General features: G+C 32.8%; 1 long non-coding RNA gene across 1 annotated transcript in view; it reads right to left on the reverse strand.

The window, feature by feature from the left end:
- LOC149135123 (uncharacterized) overlaps nt 1-14,749 on the reverse strand; it is a 201,351-nt gene that overhangs the window by 21,449 nt on the left and 165,153 nt on the right. The window contains exon 2 of the long non-coding RNA XR_016242262.1: nt 3,554-3,792. This is a non-coding gene — a long non-coding RNA (uncharacterized LOC149135123). The remainder of the gene's footprint in view (nt 1-3,553; nt 3,793-14,749) is intronic.

Genomic DNA, 14,749 nt, shown 5'->3' on the forward strand with positions numbered 1-14,749 from the left:
AATGTTGGGTACTTCGTATCCCAGTAATCTTTAAGTTTCTTAATGTAGCTTATCGAGAGATCTTCCCTGTCCTTTCCGTAGGACTGGTTCTGTGCGAAAGTTCACTAAAATTTTCCTCGTTAGTTACGCGATCTGCGATAGCTAGGCTCCATGTTCTTTTGTCGCCAGGGTGAGTGTATCGTAATTTTTCACGTGGTAGGTATTTCACTGTTTGATTACTGCCACAATCTTTTCAAAGGATGTTTTTTCTTTGCATTTTTACAAAGAAGATAGCCACTTCTTTTACAAGGCTTGTATCAATGGCAAAAATGATTGGTGATAGTATTCATTATTCTGGAAAAGGAATAGTCCTCTATATCAACATGTCTATATTTGATCCCATGCTTCCATGCATGCCCGTATGTATGTATGTATGTATGTATGTATGTATGTATGTATGTATGTATGTATGTGCCCGCACACACACTAACATCTCTAATAAGGAAAGGAAGCTCGAGGGGACGACTGGATAAAGCTATAACTAAATCCAAAGTATGAATAAACTACGCTACGTATTTCTGCTATGTACGTTCTGTTTCTCTCGTTTGTCATTCTTATGCGCCCCCCAAACTATACACACATATACATAGATGCATACTTATGTCCGTGCATGTTTACGTATTACATTCATACGTACATACATACATACATAAAAAAGCTGCAAAATAGATGATGTGTTGATAGATATAATAATGAAATGGAAACAAAATATATTGAAAAAAAAGACGTCATCTGGATTACTGTACTATTTTCAGCCCTTTAAAATATGAAGTTTTTCATGCATGTCGAAATGTCAGCTTGACAATTAAAGGGTTTCTCATTCATTTCCGTATTTTTCCCCTTCATTTCCATATTTATATCATCCATTTTTCTTCTAATTCTATAATTTATTTTCGTATTTGTCTCATTTCTTTTCGTTGTTTCATTTAGATTTTGCTTGTTACGTTTATCTTTTCTTTGTGTGTATTCTGTATTTCCAACATTCATTTTCGCATTTTTCTTTCAGTCGTCCTCCTATTTGTAGCGTGCATTTTTGTAGTTGTATAAAGCTTTGTTTTGTTTTATGATTTTGGGTCCTTTTTTTGTTTTTTAGGGAAAATTTCTACCGTTTATTTTCATATTTACATCATTCATTGTCGTATTTGTATCATTGAGTATCCTATTTGTATGACTCATTTTGATGTACACACACTACACACATGCATATATATATATATATACATATATTCAGACACACACACCTTTACACACTGTTATATGTATTAGCGTGTGCATGTATATACATATATATATATATGTGCGTGTGTATGTATATATATATATATATATATATATATATATATATATATATATATATATGTATGTATGTATGTATGTATGTATGTATGTATGTATGTATGCATGTGTGTATGTATGTATGTATATATGTATGTATGGATATATATATATATATATATATATATATATATATATATATATATATATATATATCTGTATGTATATGTGTGTATGTGCTTGTATGTATATAATTTATTTACTTTTTGTTATTCTCATTTCCATGCTCTTTTCATCCATCTTCCTACGCTTTCATTCATTTCTCACACATTTCAAGCATTTTCATATTTTATTCCATATTTTTGAATGATTTGTTTATTTTTTATCAACTCATATTTGGTATTTGCTTCGTTTATTACTATATGATATTTTGACAAATGTCGAGAGGAAACAAGCAAAAAATTGTTATCGAAGGATTTACTAACTAGCGGTGTTAAGTTCTTTTAAGTTGACACATAACATAAACTTTTTGAACAATGATTATACTACTACTACTACTACTACTACTATTACTACTACTACTACTAATAATAATAATAATAATAATAATAATAATAATAATAATAATAATAATAATAATAATAATAACAATAATAATAATAATAATAATTATATTAATAATAATATTATTATTATTATTATTATTATTATTATTATTATTATCATCACCATCATCATCATCATCATCGTCATCATCATCATCATTATTATTATTATTATTATTATTATTATTATTATTATTATTATTATTATTATTATTATTGGGTGAGACAGCAGTGCATGCCATCAAAGTGACACTAATGTACAAATATGCGAAACCCAATATACTCATCATGACTACCCGTCTGATAGGAGTACACCAGGCAAGTGCATCACAACCATATGTGCGCAACATGGTGATCTAACATCAAGATAAACAGCGCATGACCTTGCAGTTAGAATTTTCTTCAGATCGAATAGCCCATTCTGCTCAAGTCACTGAATTTGTTTTAAGGATGATGAACAAAACACTCATGTTTCCAAAGTGGAATACTCAAACTCCAAAGAATTCCTCTCAACACATGGCTATAATGCTCCCCGACTACTTCTGCTTGTGATCAGAGATGCACATATTGTCAGCCACTAAAGAACATGCTCAACTACTTATGTTCAAACAACTGAACACGAAATCTGTGATAATAAGCAGAATATTTGCTGTAGCCCATCTTTTATACCAAGACAAAACAATGTACATGATAACACTTGCAATCAGTTAAGATCAGAAGCCACGAGAGCCACTGCCTGGTACTGCATCAGGGCATTTTATTATTATTATTATTATTATTATTATTATTATTATTATTATTATTATTATTATTATTATTATTATTATTATCATTATTATTATTATTATTATTATTATTATTATTGTTGTTGTTGTTGTTCATGTTGTTGTTGTTGTTGTTGTTGTTGTTGTTATTATTATTATTATTATTACCTCCTGACTATATCCAGAACTTATAAACTACACTAAACCGTTCCGTCTTTTTAAGGCCTAAATATTACCCGTAGCACTGGGAATTAAATATTTGACTAAAACTCTTCATAACAGTGTTCCTACACAGCCCCAAACACAGAGTGAAAACTGAAAAAGAATAAAAGAAAGTGGACTCATAAGTGGACTCATAAGTGGACTCATATATCTTTTAGGTCCATAATTCGCTGAAAGTGCTCGACTTCATTTAGTACATCCACAGCAAATTGGCCAAGTGAACTCCAATCGTTTAGCGAGGGAAAGTAACGAAATTATTTTTAACAATGTTTCCATTACTTTGTACCCAATAAAAAAAAAAAAAACTAAGGTAAAGTGAACAACTTCCAAAGAAGTTGTTTGTAAATATTCGCAATGTACTAAACTGGAATAAATCGATATTAGCACCAAATGAAAGAACTTCTACATGGTAATTTTTAATGCAAGAAATAGCAAGCAAATCACCCTCAAATCACACCATGTTAGCTTAAATAAGAAAAATGATTCATTAGATAAGGTAGACATATATACAACACACAAAGATAAACTGTGGTGGTTATCATTGAAATGTTGTTGATGATAGGTCTGTTTCATCAAGGTAAACTAGGAAGTAATAACAGCAAATTGTTATTAACCAAAAGAAATAATTAACAGAATAAAACTACTTGCCGAGTGGTTGCAGTCGCACAATGTTTCCTGCACTGACTTCACTTTAGGACACAGACAGTAGCTGCAGTGGACGTTGATGGTTATATTTTTCTTTCTGTAATGCAATTGCTAGTATATAGAGCAATCTTCCTAATATTTTCAAAAATGCCAACAGCTTGTAGTAAATGGGTTCTAGGACTGGTTCAGCATATGCCCTGATCGAATTGATTAATTGAGATTTTAATGGATTGGTGTTTATCCTGTAAAGCAAGAGAAAATATTTTTTAAAATAATATTCCCATAGAGTGTTTCTTCAGACATTTAACTTTGTTTTAAATATCACAACAATATTATAACCTTTAGAAATTTATGTCTTCACAAAATAATAGACACACGGAAATATTTTACTGATATAATTGTTACTAAGCCCCAGTTCGTGGGTGGGGTTAAGTATTAATAATAGAGTATTCCTATGAGAAATTGTTCTAACCGTGACTGTCTTGACTTTTCCAAGAAAAAGTACACCTACGATCGCATTATCTAATATTTTCTATTCTAAGATTTTAATGAGAGAGATATGACCATTATTTCTAGCATGAACAAAAGTATAGAGCTTCCCTTATAGGTTCTTAAATCTTTCGTTTTATTCAATCTGTCTATTTATCTAAATATCTATCTGTCTGCCTGTCTGTCTGTCTGTCTGTCTGTCTGTCTATCTAATATATAGTTAGAGGGCGAGCGTTTGCGTGTAGACGACGTGCGGCCAAATAGTTAAGAAATTGGCTTTGCAATGAAAAAGGTCATGGATCCGATTCAAATGTTATAACACTACCTGAAGATTAAGTTAAGGGTTCATTTGTTTGTGGAATACTCAGCCGCTTACACGTTAGATCAGGGAGGTGGTAATTCTGTTTATCGAACATCTAAAAGTTCATGGTCAGAAGTTCCCACTCACATTATCAATTTATTTCTTAATTTATTTCTTGCTTCAAAACCTCAGATCTGGTGGATTATATGGAACATTTACGCACTTTTTCGAGAGCATTCGAGTGTAATACTGTTTCATATATATATATATATATATATATATATATATATATATATATATATATATATATATATATATTCATTTAAAATATAGTGATGCCTAAAATTTATTTTGCTGCCCTATGATTAATAATGATATATATATATATATATATATATATATATATGTGTTTGTATATATATACGTATATACATATAATCATATACATGTATATATATATATATGTATATACATATATATGTGCGTATATATGTATGTATATATATGTATATATATAAATGTGTATATATATGTATATGTATATATATATATATATATATATATATATATATATATATATATATATATATATATGTATGTATATATATATATATATATATATATATATATATATATATATATATATATATATATATATATATATATATAAGTGTTAAGGAATGATGTAGCTAAGATCCAGGCTACATATGTTTCATAGCAATCGGATCCCCGGAAGGTTAATATCCATGCGAGGTGCGTACCGCAGGCTACTCGTCAGGCCAAGAGTATCTGGATTAAATGAAAGTTTACATTGTCACAAGGAGGTACGTGTTAACACATCGAATATTTCATTTCATTAAGATACCCTTAGCCTCACGAGTAGCCTGCTGTATACACCTTGCTTGGATATTTACTGCTTCCGAGGTTCCGCTCGCTATGAAGTATATGTAGCCCAGATCTTATTTTCTCCATTTCTTAACCATTGTCTTATCATTCGCATACCTGGGAACCCTGGTCGCTAACCATGAAATATCATAAGAAGGTTTTTTTTTTTCAGTTTATCGTACTTCGATACGAAAATGTCCTCAACCTTCCGTCTCAATAACCCACTATTGTCCTTCAAAATTGCTCTTTTTTAATATTTACTACTGAGTGTTTGAAGCTAACTTTCTTCCTACAACTCCATCCTTGGATCTGCTATATATATATATATATATATATATATATATATATATATATATATATATGTATGTATGTATGTATGTATATATACATACGTACATACATACATACATACATACATACATACATGCATACATAAGATATGTATGGCCGTGAACCAAAAGATACTTCTAAAATCTTATATTTTATGCACACATATAACTTATATTTCAACTTGGCAATGGAGAATATCACATTACCATTGCACTTTGGCAAAATATGGCAACAGTTTGCAAAACATTATCAAATTTCTAACTGTACTAGTCTCAACAGCAGGTCACTGAGTGACCCTGAACACATTTTGTGTACTTGAGATGCAATATATATATATATATATATGAGAAGTGATGACCACTAAGTGAACATCCTTTAACGCTAGAAATCGACCATCAACGACCAAACCACAAAAGAAAAGAATGTTCTCCAGGGGAATGTTCTTCAGCGTTTTGCTTTGCTATAACGAGAAATGACTCTCACGAAAGAGCTTTCATTTTTAGGTCGTCCAGTTTTACTCAACCGATCAATGGAAACATTGAGTAAACCAATCAATAATGAGCCTATAATAACTACTGTAATCAGCCGTGAGTCAATTTATAAATATAAGATGTCAGATGATACAAGATAACAGGTTCATAGACTGAGTCGTCAGGTCAAATTAGTACCTAAACTCCAGCGTTAAGCGCAGGGATATGCGATCTCTCTAAATGTATTTTGGCCATAGGCAATATATTGGTCGGGCTGGATATATTTATATATATATATATATATATAATTTATACTGATCCCGCTTCCCCTACCCCTCTCTCTTCCTTCCGCGTGACCAATGTCCGGCCAGCCACCATCTTTCTTTCTGCCGACCGCCAACACCACTTATGCCCATCTCCTATGTTTCTGCCTTTAGACTTTCACTTCATACACCAGCAGCTCAATTTGATTCGTTTGCATTCGAAAGACACCTGTTGTTATTTTCTTGTTGTTTGTATTTGTAATTGTGTGCCATGGTCTCCGTTTTTTTTTTTGTCTTTGTTGCCGTGCCCATTCGCTAGCTTTCCTACAAAAAACTCTAATGCTCTTAGCTTAGACTGTTTTGGGGTCAACCAGATCGAACTGTCTCAAGTGTAACTGTTCGAAACAGTAAGGACTTCTGGTAACTTGACTGAGGAAAGAAGGCCACGAATGACACGTCTTTTTTTTGCCTGTCCTTCTAGTTGTTGTTTCTCCTGTCTGCCTTTGTATCGTCTATCTGTCCGAATGTTTTATTGTCCTCTATTACGTTTTTGTCCCATTATATATCTAAATATATGTGTGTGTATGTGTGTGTGTGTGTGTGCTTGCGTGTGTGTGTGTGTGTGTGTGTGTGTGTGTGTGTGTGTGTGTGTGTAATCTATATCGATGTTATATATATATATATATATATATATATATACACATACATAATTTATATCGATGTAGTATCTATGCCTACTTAATATAGATATAATTTATATATAGAATATATATATATATATATATATATATACACACATGTACATATACGTACTAGAGAATGATCGTATATAATGAGTGTGTGCGTCTGTATATGTGTGTATGTATATGTATATATATATATATACACACACATATATATATATATATATATATATATATATATATATATATGTATGTATATATATATATATACACATATATATACGCATACGTTGTTGATGTCGTAAGAATTTCAAAACTTCAAGGGAACTTGAAATAATTCTGTTTTAGAACGGTAAAACTGGAAGCAGATAGAGCTTTAAATAAAAACATGTAAATGTTAAGTTAAAAAAAAGTCGAAGTTTGTTCGTGAGATACAAACTCACATCTTCTACGTCGACGTAAGTCTGATCTTTATGGCTATTTAATAAAAGACATATTTACACAGATGCCTGTATAATTTTATGCAATTAAAATATTCTGCACATGAATAACGGAATCTTGGCACCACTAACACATTTTTCATGCTGAATGAAAATATTTTATATAGAATTGATTTAATTTCCTCATAAATTAGAGAGAAAAGAAAAAAACTTACTATACCCAATATGTACAAGCATAAACAGAGAAACACATACTCTCTCTTTTTCTCTCTCTCTTTCTCTCTCTCTTTCTCTCTTTCTTTCTCTCTCTCTCTCTCTCTCTCTCTCTCTCTTTGTTATACACACATATTCAGACACAAGTTCATAGACACTCACACAAGTACACAAAGTGACATACAGCAAGAAATTTCAAATATTTCTGCTCTTTTGTTTAAATAATTCTTTTGTTCATTATTGAGTAAATAGGAATGTGAGTGCACTCATTTGCATAGGCACACACATATAAAAGAAGCAAATACACAATATTCGTGTATGTGTGTAGACATGCATACACATGGGCTTAGGCACATGTATGTATGTATGTATGTATTTATGTATGTATGTATGTATGTATGTATGTATGTATGTATGAACGTACGTACGTATGTACACACACATATGTACATACATAGAAAGATAGAGATGTAAAATGAACTCTCTTCTTGATTTTGTGGTAAGAACGTCCATTTCGATCAACTCAGCAACACACAGAATTATTGAATTACCGTGCCCAAGTGGCTGACTGTTCCACTGACCCGCGTACCCTTAACATAATTCACAAGTAGAATCAGCTTCACACAGTGACACAAGTATGATAAGGTTAGACAGTTGAATTATAGATAGAGTCTAACTGATAGGATTCCAAACAGTTCAGTTCTATATTTAAGAGATGAGGACTTGTGTACATTATTTACATTATTTACATTTTGACGGATTTTGTCCTCATCTTTTTTGTTGTTAACACAACGTTTCGGCTAATATACCCTCCAGTCTTCATCAGGTGTCTTGGGCAAGTTTCGAACCAGGGTTCTCATTCCAAAGGTATTTTTCGATGTTGTCATTGTTGTTGTTGTTGTTATTATTATTATTATTATTATTATTCAGGTCACTGCCTGGAATCGAACTCGGAATCTTGGGGTTAGTAGCCCGCGCTCTTAACCACTACGCCGACCAGAATAATAATAATAATAATAATAATAATAATAATAATAATAATAATAATAATAATAATAAAAACAACAACAACATCGAAAAATACCTTAGGAATGAGAACCCAGGTTCGAAACTTCCCCAAGACATCTGATGAAGGCTGGAGGATATATCAGCCGAAACGTTGTGTTAACAACAAACAAGATGGGGACAAAATCCGTCAAAACGTAAATAATGTAGCTAATGTATATTCCAAACAGCTTCCGATTAGTCAGATTCACTCAAACTTCATATGTTGATCTGAAGTAAGTTACCTGCCCAGCATGTCACACATTCGGATCAACCCAGAACCTCATTTAGTCTGCTAATCTACTACTGTATGTTTCTGACATTTTACTACTCTTGTGGTCGTATCAATATCGACATTTCTAAATAGCGAATTCTAAATTTTTATGTTAGTGTAATATGCCTTGAATGACTAAAAACACGAGATATTTTCAGATATTTTATCCATGAGCTCACCTAATGTATAATGCACAGCATTACAATGATAGAACTCGGTTGGGATTGAACTAGCCTACAAACGATTAAAAGTTAACATTAGTCAGTTTCCTTACGCGTAGGTTTTCTTTGCATATATGTCATTTCTGGTTGGGTCCCACAGAAGGTAGCCTTGGGCACTTGTTCTCAATAAAATCCTCGATTTGAGTAATAATATAGGAATGAAATTAAGTTGGAGGAGAGTGTGTCGAAGTCCAACGGTCACACACACACACACACACACACACACAAGCAGAGAAACGCACACGCACATATACGTGTGTGTATGTATGTGTGTGTGTGTGTGTGTATATATATGTACGTACGTGCGTATGTGTGCGTGTGCGCGCGTATTGATATATCTGTTGATAAGCTGCGTGTTTGTGTAGTCCTTATCAAAATAATATATTCTACTATAAACTAGTATTCAGTTCTTTCCTTTTGTTTGTATCTTTTTTTATGCACACACACACACACACACACACACACTAGCACTCACACAAGCACATACATACACACATACGCACACATACACACACTCATATGCTCTGTTTCAGTTCTTTATTTTAACCATTGCAGCAATGCATACAAACTATGAGCAAATGCAAATGTGTGTATCTTTCGTTTATACTTGGAGATAGAAAGATATAAATATGGGTGAGCAAATCGAAAATCTGGTGCTTTATGAACGAAAACCTGTTAGATATTTGATCAGCATTGAGTTACACACTCCCTTGTTATTCTCATCATCAAAAATATAGTGAACTAGGAAACCGATGACCGATGATGCCGATGTTCAACCAACATAGTAATTATCTTTAAAAAATAATGTTTAAATATAAAAGACAATAGAGTATGGTTGAGAAAGATTTGACTGCTATTTCTAGCATGTTGTGCGATGACATAGTGATCTTCTCCTTGTTGACTGAGTGTAATGTGTGCGTGTGGGTAGAAACGCTTGGAACGCACGAGAAGCCCTAGGAGATTTATCAATGAACTTTTTACTCAGCTGACACATAATTGCATACATCAATAGAACGACAGACAGACAAACAAATAAACACGTTGAGAAACACTCCCACACAAGTGCTGCTGCCCTCCTTCCTATAATCATACCTGCTAATTCTCCTGTCCCTGCTCCTCTTTTTACCTTAGCCATATGCTGGTTTGTTCGTTCGTGACTCCGTTTTCAAATATAACTCCTACTTCTTTTCCAATACCTTTCCTTTCTTTCTTTTTCCGTTTCTTTGATTTTTATCTAATAGTCTGTAATTATCGCAGCTCGTCGTTTTCACTCCTTCCTTCCTCCTCTCCTTCTCTCTCTCTCTCTCTCTCTCTCTCTCTCTCTCTCCCGTTTGCTAATATTTCTTTTCCCCAAGCAATGCCTCTCTCATAGTTATTCCTTTTTCCTTTCTCTGAATGCTTTATCTTGTTCCAGAAAAGATGCGTACGCAAGCAGACACACACACACACACACACGCGCACACTTCTCCGCACACACAGACATATACGTAAGCGTAAATACTAATTTTGCGCCGATTTAATTTTTATGAGACATTGACTGTTTAAAAACGAAAGTGAATGTGATGAGGTGACACTCAAGCTTTTCTAAAAACACCGACAAAGTCAAAAGAACTTGACATGTAAGCGAAAGTTTCTCTTCCATAAGTTTTTTCTTTTTTTTTTACATAAACCATAAATATTTCCACCTTTTGATTATGGAACTGCATTATGAAACATTCTGTTTTTAAAACAATGATATATTGAGATGCAATAAAAAATTATCTGTGCAAATTATATATATATATATATATATATATATATATATATATATATATATATATAGAGAGAGAGAGAGAGAGAGAGAGAGAGAGAGAGAGAGAGAGAAATAAGAAAATGGAGGGGAATATGAGGTACTCATCAACTTGCAGACACTGTATTCTGTTGATCAATCTGTTTATTTTATAACCAAAATGAAAATAAAGACAATATACAGACACTTATGACATACCATGTCATATCAACAATTAAGATTTCAAATTTAATGGACATCTACCAATTGAGGCATAGCAAGTCTAATTGTCTGGTGTAGAACTCAATATGCGTATGTTATAGAACAATAATGTTATACGAGTAAAGAGTGATAATAAGAAAAAAAAGTGATGACCCCGGAAAAAAAACAAAGATTAGGTAATGAACTTCAGTAGCTTACTGTTGTTTCTGCTATAAGATGCAATGGACACTTAGTTCAGTACCCGGACAACATCCTATAGCTTCATCTGAGCCTTGAATACATGACATACATACAAACATACACATGTATATACATACATACATACATACATACATACATACATATATACATACACATATATATGTATATGTATATATATGTATATATAAACATATATATATATATATATATATATATATATATATATATATATATATATATATATATATATATATATATATATATTTATATATATATATATTTATATATATATATATATACACACACATATATATATATATATATATATATATATATATATATATATATATATATATATATATATATATATATATATATATATAATTTCAGCGTGGAAGATGTTTGTAAGCCATTTAAGAACACGCAAAACCGTTAGTCTTAACTTCAACATTTAAATTTGATTTCTGTCAAAATATTTTCCTCGCTTCGAAACTGCGACCTGTTCACTGACAAAACTTCGTGCTGCACCTCTCGCGGACATCTCGCAGTTCCAAAGCGACGAAAATATTTTGACACAAATCAAATCTAAATGTTGAAGTGAAACTAATGGCTTAGAAAAATCTTCCAGGCTGCATTTGTTTTTGTTTCAGCACACGATCTCTGATCAAGTCACTTGCTTTGCAATTACACCTCCGTAATATATATATATATATATATATATATATATATATATATATATATATATATTAGTCAGGAGAGAAAGCATTGGACATAATGTTGCAGGAGGCCTCCGAGACTGGTGGCAGGAAGCAACGTAGGAATCCTTAAACCGGAAGCCTAACGTGGATGCTTGCCACTGAGTGAACTTCGGTAAAGGCACCCAAAGTGTCAAGTTGTAGAATTAAGCCTGGAGGAAGAAGGAGTCTGTTAACCATGTAGGCCACGGTAGGAGTTAAAAATTAAAAGAAAACAGAAAGCTGGAACAAATATAGTAGGACGTACAGTACAATAATTTAACCGTTCTGCATTCTCCACTGCACAGAATTGGCCCATAGTAATCGACTACGAAAGGATGTAAGGCAACATTGACCACGGTAGGATTTCAGCTAAGAGGGCAGAAACTATAAATATAAGCATATATGTATATACCCGTGTGTGTGTTTGTGAGTGTATGTATGTATGTATGTATGTATGTATGTGTATACACATGCACACACACACACACATATATATAGACAGATAGATAGATAGATAAATAGATAGATAGATAGATAGATATAACTGAATAAATGACTACGTTTAGACAGCTATTTCATAAACACTACACGTGTAGAGTTTATTAAATAGCTGTCTCACACGATGAATGCCTAAACCTAGACTTGGAAGTATACCGTAATACCACTGGATAGTTGGTAATTATAAGGGTGAACTACTTTGTACTCTAATACGTTCCTAGCGGAATACACATAATATATATATATATGTGTGTGTGCATATATATGTAGGTATGTGTGTACATATACTTAGAAGTATCTGTGTGGTAAGAAACTTGCTTTCCAGCCACATGGTCTTCGGTTTAGTCCCACTGCGTGTCACCTTCGGCAAGTGTCTTCTACGAAAGCCCCGGACCGACGAAAGTCTTATGAGCATTTGGTAGACGGGAACTGAGAGAAGCCCGTCGTATGTGTGTGTGTGTGTGTGTGTGTGTGTGTGTGTGTGTGTGTGTGTGTAGTTTTCATGTATGTATATGGATATTTATTGACCAATAGCAAAGGCTAAGCTTGCACTATTATCTCTAAAACTTTCACTAAAACTAAGCTGCACAATGAAACAACTCCAGAAAAATTGAAGTGACAGCTGGTGATTGCTACAAGACTGTTACATTCTACACAAAGTTACTCACGTGTATGATTACCGGATCTATGGAAGACCAAATTAAAATACCAAACCGGCTTGTATGACAGGAATATTTTGTACCCTAGAACGAAAATTCTAATTTTCAGAAAACTGAAGATTTAGTGCTTGGTTAAACAATATGTATAAGCCGTGCACCAGCTATTTAAAGCAATTTTTCGAAGGTTATTTGCAATTCCAACAAAAGAGTGTAAGGTACGCAGAAAGAACGAAGTGTAGGTAGAGCTGTACTGAACAACATTTTAATTAATAAAGCTGATGTGAAATTAAGGCACTATAAAAAAGAATGTGTAAATATAACTTTATTATAAAAGCTGTTCGATTTCTTTCCCTATTCATAATCGCACCTGTCGCCCTAGTAGTTGAACAGGCAACACAACGAAAATTCTCACTTGTTATAGATAAACTGAAATGAATATTCCAGCCAGAAATCCTGCTGTTCTATTTATTTGACACAATATCCAATAATTTTCTTTATATTCTTAGGGTCTACAATCGGAAGAAATGTTAATGTAATTCATAAATTGCTTGCCAATAGAAACAACGATAATGGTGCAAAAACAGTTGATTTAATAACATTCTCATTATGTTACGCGGGAAAATCATTCTTTACAATAGAAAAAAGTTGATATCAATGATCATCCTTGTTTCGCACCGAGAATACTACAAATACCTAGCTATTGGTGAAAATGTAGCATACCAAGATGAAACGAACAAAAATAGGATGATCAGGCTTCAAAACATATGGCAGACAGAACTTTTCTCTTAGAAGTCAATATTCCACAACACATTTCTATGCCAGTAATGATACCAACAACTGGGATATTTGACAGAAATGTAGAAGAGGTCTCATTGCTGTTAAGGCTTGCACGATCCTGATGTTAGATAGAAGATTCCACAGAAATTGCGATATCAATGGTCTGTATCTCAGGAGATGAAAATGGAGGAAAAGACTTCAGATTAATCCAAATAGTCCCCGGGTGTTGCGTGATATCACTCAGATAGCATCAAATCAAAGACAACAGTAAAATCATACATTAACCATTTCTTCCAAAGTGAAGAAAACAACACATTTCTGATCGGGTGTGAAGATATTGCGTTCGGTCTCAAAACTATATGTCAAACATGCTTCAAGAAACATTCTACATAGTCCAAGTATGTTCGTAGGAAACTTGAGAATCATATCAATTGTTTTAAGAAGTATGCTATTCTTGGACTCGTATCCTTAAATTATGTCACATTTAGAAGATAATATTTTTTTTCATTTTTGCAATCTAAGCACAAAAGATAGGCAATCTAATATAATATATGCGAAAACTGATTTCTGTGTGTCAGTGTGTCTCACTTTGATCCCCTCTCTCCCTATTCAGTGACACTTCTACTATTCCTCGTGCTGGAGTGACAGTAGTAGTAGGCATAGAGACGGTGAGGGCGGTGGCAAACAGAGAGAGAGAGACAGAGAGAGAGAGAGAGAGAGAAGA

Source organism: Octopus bimaculoides, chromosome 6, assembly GCF_046866305.1.
Source record: "Octopus bimaculoides isolate indiv1 chromosome 6, ASM4686630v1, whole genome shotgun sequence".
NCBI lineage: Eukaryota > Metazoa > Mollusca > Cephalopoda > Octopoda > Octopodidae > Octopus > Octopus bimaculoides.